Source organism: Saccopteryx leptura, chromosome 3, assembly GCF_036850995.1.
Source record: "Saccopteryx leptura isolate mSacLep1 chromosome 3, mSacLep1_pri_phased_curated, whole genome shotgun sequence".
NCBI lineage: Eukaryota > Metazoa > Chordata > Mammalia > Chiroptera > Emballonuridae > Saccopteryx > Saccopteryx leptura.
The window spans coordinates 49,129,375-49,147,877 of NC_089505.1; positions in this window are offsets into that span (position 1 = coordinate 49,129,375).

The following is an 18,503-nucleotide window of genomic DNA, read 5'->3' on the forward strand; positions in this document are numbered from 1 at the left end:
TGTCTACTTTCAACCCTGATGACGAAATATTAGGGGGTCTTCTAGGCAATAAAATAAACCAACCAAACAAAAAATAACCAATAAGTACTAGAAGCATAGAGACAAAAATGATATTATTTATATATATAACAGAAAATTCAAAAGAACCAATATATTATTAACAAATAAAAAGACCAAAAGAAGAGGTAAATAAACAGAAAATATATTTAATATTATATATATATTTTAAAATTCTACAACTTAATCTATAAATTATTTGTGATCCAGTCAAAAATCTCAGGAGGATTTTTGAGTACCTTTTAAAATTTATTCTGAAATGTGAGTAGAAACATAAAGGTCCATGAGTAGTTAAAGTCATTTTTTAAAAGGAGCCAAGAAAATTCTTACTCAAACAGAAGTTAAATTATATTATAAAACTATTGTTTAAAAATGTATTTCTAACACAGGAACATATATATAGGTAGGCAATGGAAGGGAATAGAGTCCAGAAAGAGGAGAATAAAAGATGATTGAGGCAATATCAAAAATTAGCATGGAAAAGAGAGATTCCCTAAGTATACAGAATAGAATAATTAAATCACCACATGAAGAAAAATAAATTTGGAATTTATGTTTCACACAATGAAAAGAAAAAAATAAAAAGGGCACCACCCCAACTAGATTAAAGGCCTAAATTTGAAAGTAAAAAAATTAAAGTTTTTATGGAAGAATATATAGAAATTTAACTTTGTGGTCTCATTTAGGGGAAACCCCTATAGTATCCCAAACTACTAATGAGATGAGCAAAAATTAATATAATTGGCAATATCCAAATATATACATTTTGTTTAACAATGTCTCTGTAGGCAAAGTTAACTGGCAGTTAGCATTTGATAGAAGATATTTACAATGTGAAAACCAATAAGTGATAATTATATTACATACATACACACAGTGTGTATATTGATTTCCTATAAGTAAGCAAGGAACTCTGTAAACTCAATAACACCTGGAGCCTGACCAGGGGGTGGTACAGTGGACAGAACATTTGCCTGAGATGCTGGGAGCTCAGGTTTGAACACCAAGGTTGCTGTTTGAGTGCAGGCTCGCCTGCTTGAGTGCAGGGTGGCCGGCTTGAGCGTGAGATCATAGATATGACCCCATGGTCTGTAGTTTGAGTCCAAAGGTCACTGGCTTGAAGCCCAAGGTCGCTGGCACAAGCAAGGGGTCACTGGCTGGTTGGGGCCTTCTGGTCAAGGCACATATGAGAAAGCAATCAATGAACAACTAAGGTGCTGTAACTATGAGTTGATGCTTCTCATCTCTCTCCCTTCCTGTCTGTCTGTCCTTCTCTCTCTCTTACTCAAAAACAAACAAACAAACAAACAAAAAACATAGAAAAAAATATATGAATAAATTCACAAAAGCATGGAGATCAATAAGCAGCAGGTATTTACTAATTTAAATAATCATGAGATGTCATTATCAGACTAATAAAATTTTAAAGCCTCATAATATTAAGTGCTCATAATATCAACTGCTGGTAGAGATAAGATAATGTAGTCACTTTGGACAGTAATTTGCTAGTATTTAGTGAAATTAAATATCCATGTAACTATGATCCAACAATCCCACTCCTGGTCTACAATTCAGAGAAACTATCCGCATGTTAATAGAAAGATCTGTTCATTACAGTGTTAGTTATTTTAGCAAAAGAGTAAGAGACAACTGCATGTGTTGATTGCCAGAGGAATATGCAGGTACCATGTATAAATGCAAACCATGAAACCTGAATTCACCAAAGCTGTTGTGGTCCTTCAAGAGGCCCCCAATAAAGACTGATCCTCTTCCTTACTTGGATTCTGAAAAAATTGAGAAATAAAAGCAAGAACAGATAGAGGTTTAAATATTGCTTTTATGATTGATAGCACAGCACTGGAAGATGTAGTTTAGGGTGGGAGGTAGGGGGACCCATTAACTGAAAATCAGAGTAGGCAGTCTCCACCTCTGAGAGGAAAATAAAGTGGACTCCATGTAGCCAGGACCATGAGAAAGCAGGCAGGACAGAATAGAGCATGCCAGCCATTCTCAAATTTACTGATCAAGAAGTCACTTCACTTCTCCAAAGCAGAGTGAAAAACAGGGTAGCCTATGTGAGGAAAATTAGCAACTGGGGTATATCAAAAAATAAATTTTGATGAAAAAGTTGGGAATGATACCATTTATAGTTTAATGTAATATATATAATTTTTAAAAAGTATACAAGTACAAAACAAGCAGCATAATTTTTTAGGGATACTCATCTAAGGAAATATATGGAAACTAGATTAAAAAGGCAGCAATTTTACGTATTTTGTGGATGTCAATGTCTATGAGGAATTAATATTAGAAGTTTAAACAAATAATAAAAGATGAGATTTGCACAGATAGAAGAAGATAGTGTGACCTGCATTTAGGTATATGAACAACTCACTTCTATATCTCTAGGATTAAATATATATATATATTTATGTACAGAAATGATATAACATATTATTATTATTATGCTTTCATTTGCATTTGTATCTATGACCAAAAAGATCCAACAACCAACAACTAAAACCAGTTATTGAATGACTGCAGTGGTCCCTGAACTCAGTGATGGACATGGTACTGAGCCTTCTCAGAGCTTGCAGTGACAGCTTTCATTTGTCCGTAACTTTTGCATCTAAGGAGAGTTCATTATTGCCCTGGTGATATGATGTTTGTGAGAAAGAAAGGAAAACAAACAAGAAACCATTATGCGTTCTAGGTATCCTTTTCACTTCTGGAGTGTGCTTCTATCAGTCACTAGTGATGGAGACTTGTTAATTCAGTTCCTCTTGTCCCTCTCCCAGAGTCTAGAAGGATAAACAGAACCAGTTTGGCTATTTTTGTTACATAAATATGTTATGAGAAATCTGCTAACAAACTGCCCCTGCCTCGAACCCAGTTGGGGACCAGGCCAGGGAGAGGCGGAGGAAGGAGACTGCGGCTGGGGTGGCTCCCGTGGCTCAGGGCTTCCAGAGCCTGGATGCCATCTTGAGGCAGCTCATGTTTGGGCTGCGTGAACAACACAAGGCTGCAAAGCGGCATGACTACATGATTTGGAAAGTACCACTCAGCTCCACAGTCGACAGATGGTATTTCTTCTGCGTTGTGTGGAGGGGGTGGGGAGTGGTGGGAACAATAAGCAGCAGTAGCCACTTGACAGGCTCCCTGCTGCCAAGAATTTGCATGCCGAGTGCTTGCTGCCATCTGGAGAACTTCAGCTCATTGAGGAAGAGTCAGCATCTCAGCTTCACCACTCCCTTTGCCCCAGCCAGAACTGAGAATCTCCCTTCCCAGGGGAAGGAGGGAGCAACAGGGAAATCAATCAGATGAGCCCGGCCTGGGGGAGGCAGGCTGTACCACCGCTTAGGGAGAGTCAAGGCGGGTTGGACCTGTGGGTCTGACCCAGAGGAGGTGTGGACAGGTCTGGCATTTCAGAGTGGATTAGGTCAGCGGAATCTGTCACCTTTTGAACATGAGTTTGTTTATATGCGTGTAGTTGGTGGAGGAAATGTGGAACTGGGAGGGAGAAACTCATACAAGTACCCTCTTTCCCATGACCTCCAGTGTAGAGTTCAGTGAGGCCAAAGGCTGACCGTACACCCCAGGGATCCATTCACCGGCCATAGTCCTGTGTATTATAAACATATGTGTGGGCCGTTTAATTAAACACATAACAAGTTTCTAGCTGCTAAGTTGTTGGTGTTTAAAGCAAAATGTATTTCCAAAGTATGAAAAAAGTTTCACTTACATCTTAGTTTTACATTTAGATGCTTTCCTTCCTTCCTTGTTAACTATCTGGGAAGCTTATGGTATAGTATTTTTTCTCAAAAAAATCTCTAAAACTTTTTCTCTAAAAATTTTCTCTAAAAAAATACCTTTTTTTCTCTGAAATGTTTCTAATTGATATTTGAATTTTACTAAGATCAAATGCTAGCTTAAATGAAACAACATTTTACTGGAAGATTATATCCTTTAGATAAAAAAAAACAAACACAAAGTTATCCCCATCAGTTAAGGCCAATATTTAATACACAGAACCACAGAGCTTTATACAGACCATGTTTTTCTGAGATTTCTAGCATCAAACAACATCAGGGGAATTCCCTACAGAAGAACAGACAGGGGCCCATATATGTTAATATAGACAAATAAAATAAGTGATAATCATACCACCTATCGATTCTCTGTGAGATCTGCAAAGGTAGAAATTGTATCATGTCTGTCCTCATTCTCCTAGTACCCAGCACAGTTCCTGCCAGAAAGGGGAGTCTGTGTCTGTTTCAGTTTGGGAGTTACAAAGAACAGAAGTTAATGGTAATATTCAACCCAAAGGGGGATTTATTGAAAAAATGCTGAATTATCATGTGAACTCTAATGATAAACAATCAAAACTAAAAACAAAGAGCCAGTACCTGAACTGCAGGAATGTGCAGTTCAGCAGACTTCTAGTCCTTGTATCTAAATTTCAAATTCTCTAAAAGTAGATTTTGATGGACTCAGCTTGGGTCAGTGTTAGGTGATCTCAGAGAGGGGAAAATGATCTCAGGTGGCTGCAAGTAGTATGGTAGCAACTATAGGAGCCCAACTCCAGATATCACAGGCAATTTACAGACAAGAGGAGAGACATGTCTACATATAATTTGCCAACATTGATGTTCAATCATTGTGGAAGTCATGTAGTATTTTCAGGGATGAGACATCTGGTTGACTGAATATATCAGAGAATTTGAGCTAAATGTTCTGTTTGCCAAAACTTAAAATTTAAATTATTTAAAACTTTTTAAGTGTATTTCTCTGTTATTAAGTAGAATGATTCAAGCTACTTAGTGTTTCAATGATTCAGAATAATAATTATGAACATTAATTTTTATATAGTATTGCAACATAATTCTGTCAAGAACCACTGAGGGATAGGAGGGGCAGGCCTGGTGAGGAGAGTGGGGCACTCAGGATACAACATTTAAGGAGGCACTCAGTTCTACATGAAAGTAAGTTAAGAATATTTTTTCTTTTTCTTTTTTTTTTTTTAGAGACAGATAGACAGACAGACAGGAAGGGAAAGAGATGAGAAGCATTAAATCATAGTTGTAGCTTCTTAGTTGCTCATTGATAACTTTCTCGTATGTGCTTTGACTGGGGGGCTCCAGCTGAGCCAGTGACCCCTTGCTCAAGCCAGCAACCTTGGGCTCAAGCCAGCGACCTTGAGCTTCAAGCCAGAGACCATGGGGTCATGTCTATGATCCCACGCTCACGCTAGCAACCACAAGCTTAAGCCAGATGGGCCCACGCTCATGTAGGTCACTTTGAGTTTTTGAACCTGGGTCCTCAGCGTCCCAGGCCAACGCTTTATCCACTGCACAGCCACCCGGTCAGGTAAGAATACTTGTTTACATGTCACATCCAAGGTACCTCACTTATTTTGCTTTACTGTGGGCCCTGATAAGAGGGTTATTCATCCTTATACAAAAACAGGCCCACATTATCCACCTGGGTAGTTTTGTCAGCTGTCCCTTCTCAAGAAACCCATGTTTTTGCCATCATACAGTCATTCTCACTTCCCTACCCATTTAAACTTTCATAATCTTTTGTTTGTCATATAACTATGGTGTGCTAATGGCTTTTTCTCCTCATCTTACCACTGAATTAAAGCAATCCTGATGTTAAATATTTCATCCTATGGCTTCTTTTTTTTTTTTTATTTTTTTTAATTTATTCATTTTAGAGAGGAGAGGGAGAGACAGACAGAGAGAGAGAGAGAGAGAGAGAGAGAGAGAGAGAGAAGGGGGAGGAGCTAGAAGCATCAACTCCCATATGTGCCTTGACCAGGCAAGCTCAGGGTTTCGAACCGGCAACCTCAGCATTTCCAGGTCGACGCTTTATCCACTGCGCCACCACAGGTCAAGCCTCATCTTATGGCTTCTTTGCAATATGATCATGAATGTCAAAGTAATGGTCACATACACATCAGTATCCTAAACAATTTGAGACGTTGAGAAAAATGATCATTTTGAAACAAATACAAAATGGGTAATCATTACCTACAAACATACTGGGATAAACACATTTCCTGTCATACCATGTGTCCTGAGTTTTAGATTTGAAAGTATGGCAATTATGACCATAATTTAGAAAAAACTAAAGTTTAAAGAAGAAATAAAAACTACACTTGTAAAATTATACACTGTATTTTGTGAGAGTCCTTGAAGGCAATTATAGTTCTGGCCTGTGAAAAAACAGTGCATGATCTTTGTGATAGTTTCTAAACTTATTTCTAGGCTCCATGTGGTCATGAGGGTCAATTCTGAACATAAGAGATGATACCCAGACAAAGGGGATATGATGGTGATACAGGAGCAAAACATCTTTAACCTGGAAATTAAGCCAGTGTCAGGTTATTTTCTTGGCTATCCTATAACTTGCTAGATTGTCTTGGATAAGTCACTTGCTCTCTCCTACGTCTAGTTTTCAGGTGTATAACTGGACTACACAATTTGTATTCTCATATCAGAGTAAGTTGATTACTTTAATATACAACTTGGAAAATTTTTTCTACTGTTTTAAGAAGTGCCTGAGGTGATCTATACATATCAGGCAGAGAAACTATTCATTTTAAGGGTTATTTTTGTGTGTGTGGCACCCACTTGATAGTCATCAAAAGAACAAAATGCTGTGCCTATGTGACCTGTGATTACAGCTCTGAGACATCCCAGTGATATAGTTGTTTTAATTTTTGCTGTATCTAAGAAATGTCTGTTCAATGTTTAATGAAAATTGAATTAAAAAAATTAATCAATGGGTTATTTGCCTTCAAAACACTAGGTCATGATCTAGCTCAATCTGAAGACAAAATTAAAATGTCCATGTGTTCAAGTATTAAGGAGAACAAGTCTTGGCATGATAAATAAAGTAACATATGTACCTACTTTAGTTAAATACACTTACTTCCTTTTGTATCTTCTATCAATACTATTATTCTTTTAGGAGATATGTTATTGGTTCACTTGTATCTTCTCCCTCCTCTGAAAAGATATGTAACCTTTTTTGGAGATAGAGTCTTCACAAAGGTAATCAAATGACAATGAGGTCTTTAGGGTAGACCCTAATCCAATATGATTGATATCCTTATAAAAGGGGGAAATTTGAACAGAGCTGTACACACAAGGAGGGCGCCATGTGAAGATGAAGACGTAGATCTAGATTGGAGTGCTGCTTCTCCAAGCCAAGGAATGCCGACGATTGCCAGTAAACTACCAGGAGCTAGGCAAGAGGCACGGAGCAGATTCTTTCTCTTAGCTTTCAGAAGGGACCCACCCTATCAGCACCAGGATCTTGGAGGTTGAGCCTCCAGAACTGTGAGGCAAACAATGACTGCTGTTTAAATCAGTCTGTGATACTTAATTACAGCAGCCCAAGCAAACTGACAGAAGTATATACTTATCAAAACAGTGTCTAGATAAAAATCCCTTATTTATTGCAACACTGGTTTTGAACACATATATTCCAAAATTACACATTTTTTTAAGATATAGTAAAACAAAAAGTTTGCTTTAAAGGGGGCCCACATTGAATTTGTACTTTATACACATGCTTACCAGTGTCTTGGAAAGTATTCAATAATTACTTTCTGAAGTTGATTTTATTAGTTGAATGATTACTATTGAAATAATTTTCAGAATCATTTTGCTACTCATGAGAACACAAATAATTAGGAATTTAGTCTAGAGCATTTATGAATCATTACTAGATAAAGATCTGTAACAAAAATGGTCCAGTCACCCCATGAAAGAAAATGGTGTCATACCATTGGCAAGTTTATGGAATAGAAGAGAATTCATATCTTTCTTTCTCTAAGAAATATTACTGATAGACTATCTTTTTAAAATTGATTTTAGAGAGAGAAAGACAGGAAGGGGGGAGACATCAATTTACTTGTTTATTTCTTGTATGTACCCTGACTGGGATTGAATCCACAACCTTAGCATATGAGGATGCTGTTTTAATCAACTGAGCTACTTGGCCAGGGCACTGATAGACTATCCTTTAAAAATGTTACTTTCTTCTTTATAATCTCATTTAAAAATTTTCATCATCTTCCTAGTTTCCTCTTTCAGCATTTCAGAGTCCCCTAAAGGGTGATAATTATTCATATCGAAGTAAAATTCCCCTTTTTAGGATTTAAGCTTGATCTTTTTTACATTCAGTAAGAAATAAAAGCTGATTACTGTAACTACCACATATTATATGCTTTCACATGAGGTAATGAATATGGAAATCAAGAATGTAATATTTTTAGTCACTTCTATATGCTTTGCCAGTTTTAAAGTTAGATCATATCTTTCTAGAAATGCTATTTTCCTTTCTGGATCACTAGGCTACACCCCTACCCCCTTCTTTGATATACAGGGAGCAGAAGTGGAGCAATTTAAATATATCTTTTGAGTCAAGGAAACTAGCAAAAACTAATCACAATTTTAAGAAAAAAATGAGAAATGGTGACAGTGTTTAAGATTACATTGTGTTTAGATTCTGTTAATTACTGCTACCAGTTCACAAGCTGTTCCAAAGAACCCCTGGAGATTACTTCCTATCTATTTATGGAATCTTCAGAGGCAAAGCGATGAGAATGTCTTTTTATGATAGTCTCTTTAGACTTTCATTTTCAATAGCTCCCAATTAGTTGCCTGGAATGAGGATGTGTATTAGGCTAAATATGCAGGGGTCATAATTCCCTGACCCACTTCCTTCTTCATGTCCAAACAATTTGGAAAGAATTTTTCCCCAGATTTTGTTTGTCTGTTTTATGAACTTATAATGACATCTTTTCAACTGTCTTGGCTTTAAAAGTGTCCTATACCTTCTTTAAAGTAGCAATTTCCTATTTGAACGGATCCATTAGCATGCCCACAAGAATGTGGATGCATTGGAAAAGCTACTCCACCATAGGTAGTAACTTGTGGAGAAAGTTTAGAACTGCGATGAGCAGAATAAAGAAGGGAGAAAATCAATGCTGAGAGGTAGATTGTAAAGAGAAGCTGGGTGTAGCCATCTTGTAAAATTGGCTCATTTAGGCAGTTTTCTCTTCAGATTATAGTGTAAGTTTTTGTCTTTTTTATTAGAAATGATAATTGATAATTCACTTTATTTATAGTTCTCTAAATAAGAAATAAATATTTGGCTATATTCATCTGTGTCCACAGAGTAGAATTTTATACCCTCCTCTTTGGCATCATATGTCCATTTGAGAAATACAGGGCTTCATTAATTCCCTGAAATGGGCTTTGAGTATGCCAAGGGGCAGCATGTGACATTCTCCCATCTGGCATGTGAGTTGCCACTTGGCTGCCACCTGTGCTGCCACCCAGTACCCTTGCCACTCCTCCTGCATTCAGTGCTATAGATGCAGAGTCCCCACAGTCCCTTACTGGCTGGCGTCTCTTCTCCCGTGGCAGATGTTGGGGTGGAAAACACTTTGAGGGCCAAGCATTTGCTCTTACCAGCCTGGCATAGTCTCAAATCCTCCTCTACTGGCAAAATATAAGAATGTGGCCTATGTTTGCTTCTTAGTAAATGATCACTTCTCTTGTTTTCTTCATAACCCCAACTCATTGCATGGTTGCGAACCCAGCTTAATCTGACTTCATGCTCTAACTCCAACTGTGTCTGACTGGGCTGACATTGCCTCCTGTGCATGCCATCCGCAGTACTCATGAATAGATCTTTTGTGAGTCCTCTCTGCCACAAAGAGGATGATTATCTTTGGCCAACTGATCTCAGGTCACTTTCTAAGTACTTGGTCCTTGGACATGCAAATCCCAGACCATTAAGTGTCTGCACCCTGAATTTGATTACTGGACTAGTAGAAGGGCCACAGAGACCAAAAAAAGTGTGAATGGATTTGATGCCTTTGATGATAAAAGAACAGCTCTAAGATCTTAAATTCATTATTTTTAGAGCTGTATGTAATCTTAGAATCATTCATTTAATCTATTCCAATAACCTGGTTATGCATTGTTTATGCATTATTGCTGTTCTCATTAATTGATATTTTCTAAAACTATATGTCATGAAATTTATTGTATAAGTATTTGATATTTATACTTATTATTTATGCATATACCCTTTGAACCTAGAATACCTTAAGAACAAAGCATTTCATTTGAATAAGACCATCTGAGTATTAAGATTTCCTCCTGGGTATGGTTTTAGGATATTTTACACACCAAGAAAATGCTTTTCTTTCACTATTTGAAAGTTAATGGGGCATCTTTTGAAAAAAAATTATTCAAATCCATAACTATTTACTCATTTAACATACACTGATTGAATATTTATTGGAAAATGCTAAGCACTATTCATTGAAATATTTACTTAAGTGCTGGGATACAATGAGGAACAAAACAAGATTCCAGATGCTAAAAATAAGTGACTTATATTTTTATTTAATAAGCCAGTGAATATGTCTTAAGAACATAAACCAAGTTTTTATTTGTTTATTTTTTTTCTTTTTCTTTAATGTCACCATCATTACACAGTGTTTGTTAGGCACCCGAGTATATTTGGCTGTGAGTGAAAAAATAGTCAATTAAACTCAAACTGGCTTAAATAATAAAGGGAATTTATTGGCTCAGTAACTTAAAAGTCCAGCTGGAAGGTGGGCTTCCAGCGTGGTTTAATTAGGACTCCAGGTCATCTGCTCTGTGATGGTTTCAACCCTGTCCAACTCCATTTATGCATTGTATTAGTGCCTAGCAGACTTCTTTCATGATTACAAGATGAATACCAGGAGGAAAAAGCATTTGGTGCTTTCTCACTCATATGCAAGGGAGAAAAATATTGTTCCTTATCTTAGGATCCCAAGAAAGATCTGGAGATTACTGTTACTGAATTTGATTAGATCATATGTGTACACCTCAGCCAATTATTGTGGCCAATGAATGAAATATATCCTATGACTTAAACTAATCCAGGGCCTAAAGCTGGAGATAGGGGTGGGATCTCATTCCTTCAAAGTAATTTAGCTAGAGGGAGAAGAGCAGATACTTGAGCTAAATTAGAATGCTATTAAAATTGGGAAGTGGGTAATGGATATAAAATCATCAAATATTTATAAGATAAATTTTGAAATTCTACATCAGATTCTATGATATTGTTAGTCATTACTCATAGACACTTATTTAACAAATTCAAAATGAATTTACATTCAAAGCAATGTTTAAATCAATAAAGAAAAAAAAGCAAACATTATTCAACTTTGTATGAAAAACTGTAATAATATAAACCAAAGGCAAGTACACTAAAAAATTTAATAAAAATAAAAACAGAAATTAACTAGTGTGAAAAAAAGAATGAAATTTTTTTCCTTTTGTGGCGTTGGCAGACTATTTACTATTAAACCAACTCTGCATACTAAGCCAACCTAAATAAGCTGAACAACAAAAAATCTGAAGCCACTGAGGAGCAACTGTAGTAACAAGGACTTGAAGTTCAAAATCTAAAACAGAGAACATAGATAAATGACCATTATTTTGGACACCACTTTCATCTTAAGGCATGCTAATTAGAAGCATGGGTGAAGGCTTAGAAGCTTTTAGTTTTACAGAAAGTAGTATTTGAGAGGCCATGAAGCTGAGCAGAGTTCAGGGTGGTTTTATGGGACTATGGTGACCCAAACTAGAGTTGAAAGCCCCCTAAAGAAGAGTTGCCATGGTAAATACCCAAACTTTTAACTGAGACTTCCAAAGGGTTACACCTTAAGCCAGGAGTCCCCAAACTTTTTACAAAGGGAGCCAGTTCACTGTCCTTCAGACCGTTGGAGGGCTGGACTATAAAAAAAACTATGAACAAATCTCTACGCACACTGCACATATCTTATTTTAAAGTAAAAAAAAACAAAACGGGAACAAATATAATATTTAAAATAACGAACAAGTAAATTTAAATCAACAAACTGACCAGTATTTCAATGGGAACTATGCTCCTCTCACTGACCACCAATGAAAGAGGTGCCTCTTCCAGAAGTGCAGCGGGAGCTGGATAAATGGCCTCAGGGGGCCGCATGCTGGCCGTAGTTTGGAGACCCCTGCTCTAAGCAGTATGAAGATAACTGCTCTCACAGGAAAAAAAAAAAAATCCAGATCTGGAATTAATGGGCATGGATAGTAAAATATCTAAAATATCTGTGATTCATATATACATACATGCTTATTATAAAAGTAAGATGGCATTTTAATTCAGGGAGGAAAATGGGATAACCAATACTGTTGTTGGAAGGGTTCTAATGTAAAATATAATAAAATTTTTACTTCATTGAAACCACAAAATCAATTAGATCACTTATATGTAAACAAAGAACTGTTCCTCTTCCCCCACAAAAGAGAATCTGAAGAAATTGAAGAAAAATAGATTTAAATAGCATAGAATCTTCTTTTAAAATAATAAAGCATAGAAAAGCATAATGACAGCATTGAAACATTAAATTATATGAAAATTAAAATTATCTGCAGATCAAGAACAGATAAGTAAACATCATAAACCAAACATAAAGACATATAGCCAGTTCGGTATCATTATTCAAAGCAAGTGTGATAGTTTTTATATTATGAATTTGTTAATGGTATTTATAATTCTATAAGCAAACTATGCTTATTTCAATAAAGTATAGATAAAGGACATAAATTGGAAACTCACAAAAGAACAACAAATGGCCAATATACTTAATGAAAACACGTTTAATATTGCTAGCAATCAAAGAGATGGGAAATACTCTAAAGCACCAGTAAGATTAGGTGGCTTCCTTATATTTAATTAAGCATGACTCTCACTGTTGTGCCTAATACATTGACATCATTAAACCACCTTTATTTCACTTAATGTGAACATTTACCTACTAAAAGAATATTTTAAAATGTGGCAGTTAGGTGATATTTGTCTGCCAACATTTCAGTTCTATCAGTATTTCTTCTATTTTTGTCAATATAGCAGTGTTTATGAAAATGTTTAAAATTTTTATCATGTTTTGCTTTATTTTAAAAAATTAGTGGAAATGAAAAAAATCAAAATGAATTGTGTGATCAATAAAAAAAATATATAGCTCAAGACTGACATAATGAAAACAAAGATGGAAATCATCTGGCATTTTGAAAGCCTTTAGTGTTTAGTCTCCATTATTTGCTTATTTAACTGAGGCCAAGCTGTTCAATTCAGTGAGCACTTGTGAAGGACATTATATAGAAAAGAATATACCATCGAGAGAAGTAACTAAAAAAGCAAAGGGTAATTAGAAATTTTATATGTTTTGCTTTCTTTTGAACCTATAATGGTGCATGCTTTATTGTTCAAGTTTTCCACATTTGAATTTCATGATGGTTGGCAGAAATGCCTCCTGTGTGAAAGTAATGCAGAAAATACATTTCGACTCATCAGATAGATAGACATGAAATAATTTATTTTAAAGGTTTTGGCAACAAGCCCTTTAACAGATTGTTATTGGTGTTATAAAGCTGGTAAAGCCTTCTTGGAGAGCAACATGGCTATATGTTTCAGAAGTTTAAAAAATGTTAATTCCCTCTGCCGTACCAATTCCATTTCTAAGTATTCGGGTCCAAGGAATAACCATGGTTTATCAGATGATTTATGCATCAGGATATCCTTTTCATATTAGCATTATTATGGTTGTGACAAATTGGAAACCACCTGTCAACAACAAGAGACTGATTAAGTAGATTACGATGTAGCCATGATTGGATGCAGTACCTTAAAATAATATTTTAGTGACATGAAAATATTAGTTATGTATTGATAAAAAGATCAACTCACAACTTTGTACACATCAAAAATGTATACTGCACACCTAAAGACAGAAAGGATATAAAAGAAAATCACATTTCTCTGAGTAGTGCCGTTGCAGCTGATTTCCATTTTTTCCTTTGGGGTTTTCTGTAATTCCACATTTCCAAATTTCCACAATGAACATGTCCTTCCTGTTTTTGTAATCAGAGAAATACTATTTTAAAAATTGTGCTTAAAGTAAGTAAGGCAAAAAGCTGAGCTTATTTCTTTTTGGGAGGGTTGGAAACTTTTTAATAGTTTCCAACATTATATCTACAATTGGGAAAAGTATATTGTTTCCCTTTCCCTCCTAAATTAAGCACTACTTACATACTATTTTTCCTTCTTAATATCTAACATTTAAGGTTATTATAATTATTCTTGTCCAGAATGTTACCTCCTGATAAATATTTATAGTAGAATGAGCCTTTGTGAACATGTCATAAATGAAAACCCTTTTTTGAGATCTGTTTTCAAAAGCTAGGTCACTTCTTAAAATCACAAATCAGAATCCAGTAGGATTGGATTCTGTGTCCTAAAAATAATATTTTAATTTCATGAGAATCAATTAAAAATCTCACTCACTCATACTGTTGTCTTCTGATCCTAAGTGCATCATATGATACTGAGAGATGAGCAGAAAAGATAAGCTGGAAAGCAGGATGGAGTGACATGCAAAATGATTTAATGAGAAGAGGTTTACTTGGGTAATGGTTACAAATTTAGGAGTTCTGTGAAAATTTATTTAATAAGAAAATTTCTGAAGAAACTATATCTGGTGAGATGAGCAAAAGCATTACATGCATGAAAGAAGAACAGGATGAAATAAAAAGAAGCAATTAGAGACTAGAAATGAACTCTTAGATATTAAAAAATATGATAGTGAATGCCTGACCAGGCAGTGGCGAAGCAGATAGAGCATCAGCCTGGGACACCAAAGATCCAGGTTTGAAACCCTGAGGTTGCCAGCTTGAGTGTGGGTTTGCTGGCTTGAGTGTGGACTCATAGACATGACTCCATGGTTGCTGGATTGAGCCCAAGGTCTCTGGCTTGAACAAGGGATCACTGACTTGGCTGGAGCCCCTGGTTAAGGCACACGTGAGAAAGCAATCAATAAACAACTAAGGTGCTGCAACTATGAGTTGATGATTCTCATCTCTCGCCCTTCCTGTCTGTCTGTCCCTGTCTGTTCCTCTCTCTCTCTTTCTCTCAAAATAATAATAATAATAATAATAATAATAATAATAAAATAAATAAATAAAAGGAAAAACTGTGATAGTGAAAAAAGAACTAGTGGAAGAATTTAGAATATGTAGCAATTTCTCAGAAAGCAGATTTAAAGACAAAAAGATATATAATAGAATGAAATATATTCATGGGATTAATTAAGGATTTCTCACATCCTGAGGCCAAGAACATAACAAGAAAAAGTCATTAAAGTATTTTCAAAGAAATAATGTTATATTTGCATAATGATAGAATCTGAGTTTATAGGTTAAATAGGCTTACAACCTAGCCCAAAGAAGAGGTCCACACCAAGTCCCCACTAAACTGTTGTGAAATTGTCCCCCACAAGGATAATGAAACAAAATTAAAAAGCAGCGACAGACAGACGGGCACACAAACATAAACTATAATAAGTAATAAAAATGGAAGCATGACTTTTAATAGCAAGTAGAAGCTGAAGACATTGATTGGAAAATGCTTTTCAAATTCTGAGGATTTTTAATTTAGGACTTTCTGTGTAGTAGATTAGTAATCAAGTGAAGGTAATGGTAGCTGATATAAAAATAATAATCCCTGAATTTTAATGGGTGAAGACAATAGACAATTTTCTCATTTACATAACAGTCCAATTCAAGGAAGAGTTAGTGAGGACTCTGAGTCACTTAGTCACTCAGGAACATAGGATGTTGGAGAGCACCAAATACAAGATATGCTTTCCAAGGTAGGCTTTGGTGTTGACGTCCAGTCAGCAGAAGGCAAAAAAAAAAAAAAAAAAAAAAAAGATGGAGAAGCCCAACCTGCTTGTTATAGTCCCCAGCCTGAACTGTCACCCACCTATTCTGCTTACTTTTCTATTGTGGAAAATGTCGCATGACCTTACTTGAGTGTAAGGGGCCCTGAGACTTGAAATCCCTGGCTGGGTAGGCATGTGCAGTGATAGCCCCAAATTATGGAAAGGATAGCACAAATTTTGGTGGACAAGAAGCTATTATCAAAATTGCCTCCCATTCACTCTTTTTTGGGGAAGCGACTGAGAAATGTGTAACATCAAAATAAAGGGGAAAAAAACCCCTGAAAGATAAAGATGTAGAATTGTGAAACAGGGGACTCACAGGAGTGTTCCAGATGACAGTGGTGCAGCTGTATAGCGAGTGGGGTAGACAGACATTCTAGACTGGAGAGAGGGCTTGGAGGGAGGCGTTCCCAGGAAAAAATTATGGACCCATGAGACTACCTGATGCATCTGACCATGTGGAAGATAACACTGTGAAATATTTTACATATGTGGTTTGAGAAAGGAAGAAACTTTCCTCCACTCACCTAGGTTCTTTTTGGCTGGTCTAATAATTAAATGCACATGAAACAAATTAACCAGAGAAAATAACCAATTTAATTACATACCTACATATGGGAACCTCACATACATGAGAGAGTCAGAGACCTCACATACATAGGAGGTTCAGTCACAGGAAGGGAAAATGAATTATTTGGCATCTTGACCTAAGACTGAGGTAAGGTGTCTTCACAGGGGAGATAGGAAGGTAATTTGCAGGGTGATAAGATGTGCAGATATTCAGTAATTAGAAGTTTGCCCTGCTCTATAGATAGAGCATAAAAAGTTATTTCTGATGTTAACTCTTTATTATGGGCGAGGCTCCTAATTTAAATTCTTTGAGGAAGAGGTAAAAGTTTCTTGTGAGTCTGCAGGGTCTTGACTGCCTTCAGCTCAAAATAATCCACAAGCCAAAGTAGCACATTCTGAGGAGTGGCTGAGAAGGAGGGGAACTGTCCTGAACCCCATCAGTGCTATGCTATGAGCCACAGGTATATAGAAGCTTCAGCAAAGGCATAGTGGAAATAATTATTAACTTCAGGAAAAATAAAAAATAAAGAAGAAGTGGAAACATGATTATATTATACTATTTGGCTCAGAAACAAACAGTAATGACACACTTTTTTTTTTAATGACACACTTTTAATGGAGTACCTCTAAATAGGAATTTACCAAAAATTGTTGTATACATATATTAGGGGATGGGAAATGATTGTTAGTTATATGGCAGGGAGATAGTATAAGATAGAAAAAAAAATATGCTATAATTGAAAGTCAGTAGATGATATAAAACCATATTAATTAAAAATACAGAGGCAGAAGCCGGACAAAAACAGTAAAAGTTTTGTACACATTTGCCATGAAGAATATGACTTGATGTGGTGGTGTACAGCAGTGGATGCTGGTTTCCACTGTAAGTTTTAAAAACTAGTTGACTTTCACCCTGGCCAGTTGGCTCAGTGGTAGAGTGTCGGTCCAGCGTGTGGAAGTCCTGGGTTCAATTTCTGGCCAGGGCACACAGGAGAAACGCCTATCTGCTTCTTCACCCTTCCCCTTCTCCTTCCTCTCTATTTCTCACTTCCCCTCCAGCAGCCAAGGCTCCACTGGAGCAAGTAGGCCCAGGCACTGAGGATGGCTCCATGGCCTCTGCCTCTGGCACTAGAATAGCTCCTGCCGCAATGGAGCAACGTCCCAGATGGGCAGAACTTGCCCCCTGGTGGGCATGCCAGGTGGATCCCGGTTGGGCGCATGCAGGAGTTCAGCGACCTTGGGTCCAAGCTGGTGAGCTTTTGCTCAAACCAGATGAGCCTGTGCTCAAGCTGGCGACCTCGGGGTCTTGAACCTGGGTCATCCGCATCCCAGTACGACACTCTATCCACTGCACCACCGCCTGGTCAGGCGAAAAATCAATGACTTTTAAGTGATCATATAGTGATCGGGAACCTGTGGCTTGCAAGCCAGATGTGGCTCTTTTGATGGCTGTATCTGGCTCGCAGACAAATCTTTAATAAAAAAAAAAAATGTTAAAAATATAAAACATTCTCATGTGTTACAATCCATTCATTTCCTACTGCTCATGTTCATGGTTGCAGGTGGCTGGAGCCAATCACAGCTGTCCTCCGGGACAACACCAAATTTTTATTGGATAATGCGTAACATACACGGGTCGTTGTATGGCTCTCATGGAATTACATTTTAAAATATGTGGCGTTCATGGCTCTCTCAGCCAAAAAGGTTCCCGACCCCTTATATAGCTAGTGAAGGGCAGAGCTAAGACTGTGAAAGAAAACTAAGATCATTCACTTGCATTTCTAGGTTCATCTCCAAATTAAGAGAATTCAGTCTACCCCAAGTTCTTTTGTCATCAAAACACTTATGGTTTCTGCTTTGAACTTGAACTGTGGTCTTCAAATTTTTAAACTGATCACTCTATTATGTCATCTGAAAATCATTTGGCACATTGGTTAATGTAGAAACAACTTGACTCCAATTATTCTACTGAAAAGATTTTCCTTCTTTCTTCCTCTTGGAAATGAAGATTTGACTCCTGAGTTATCCAAGAGCT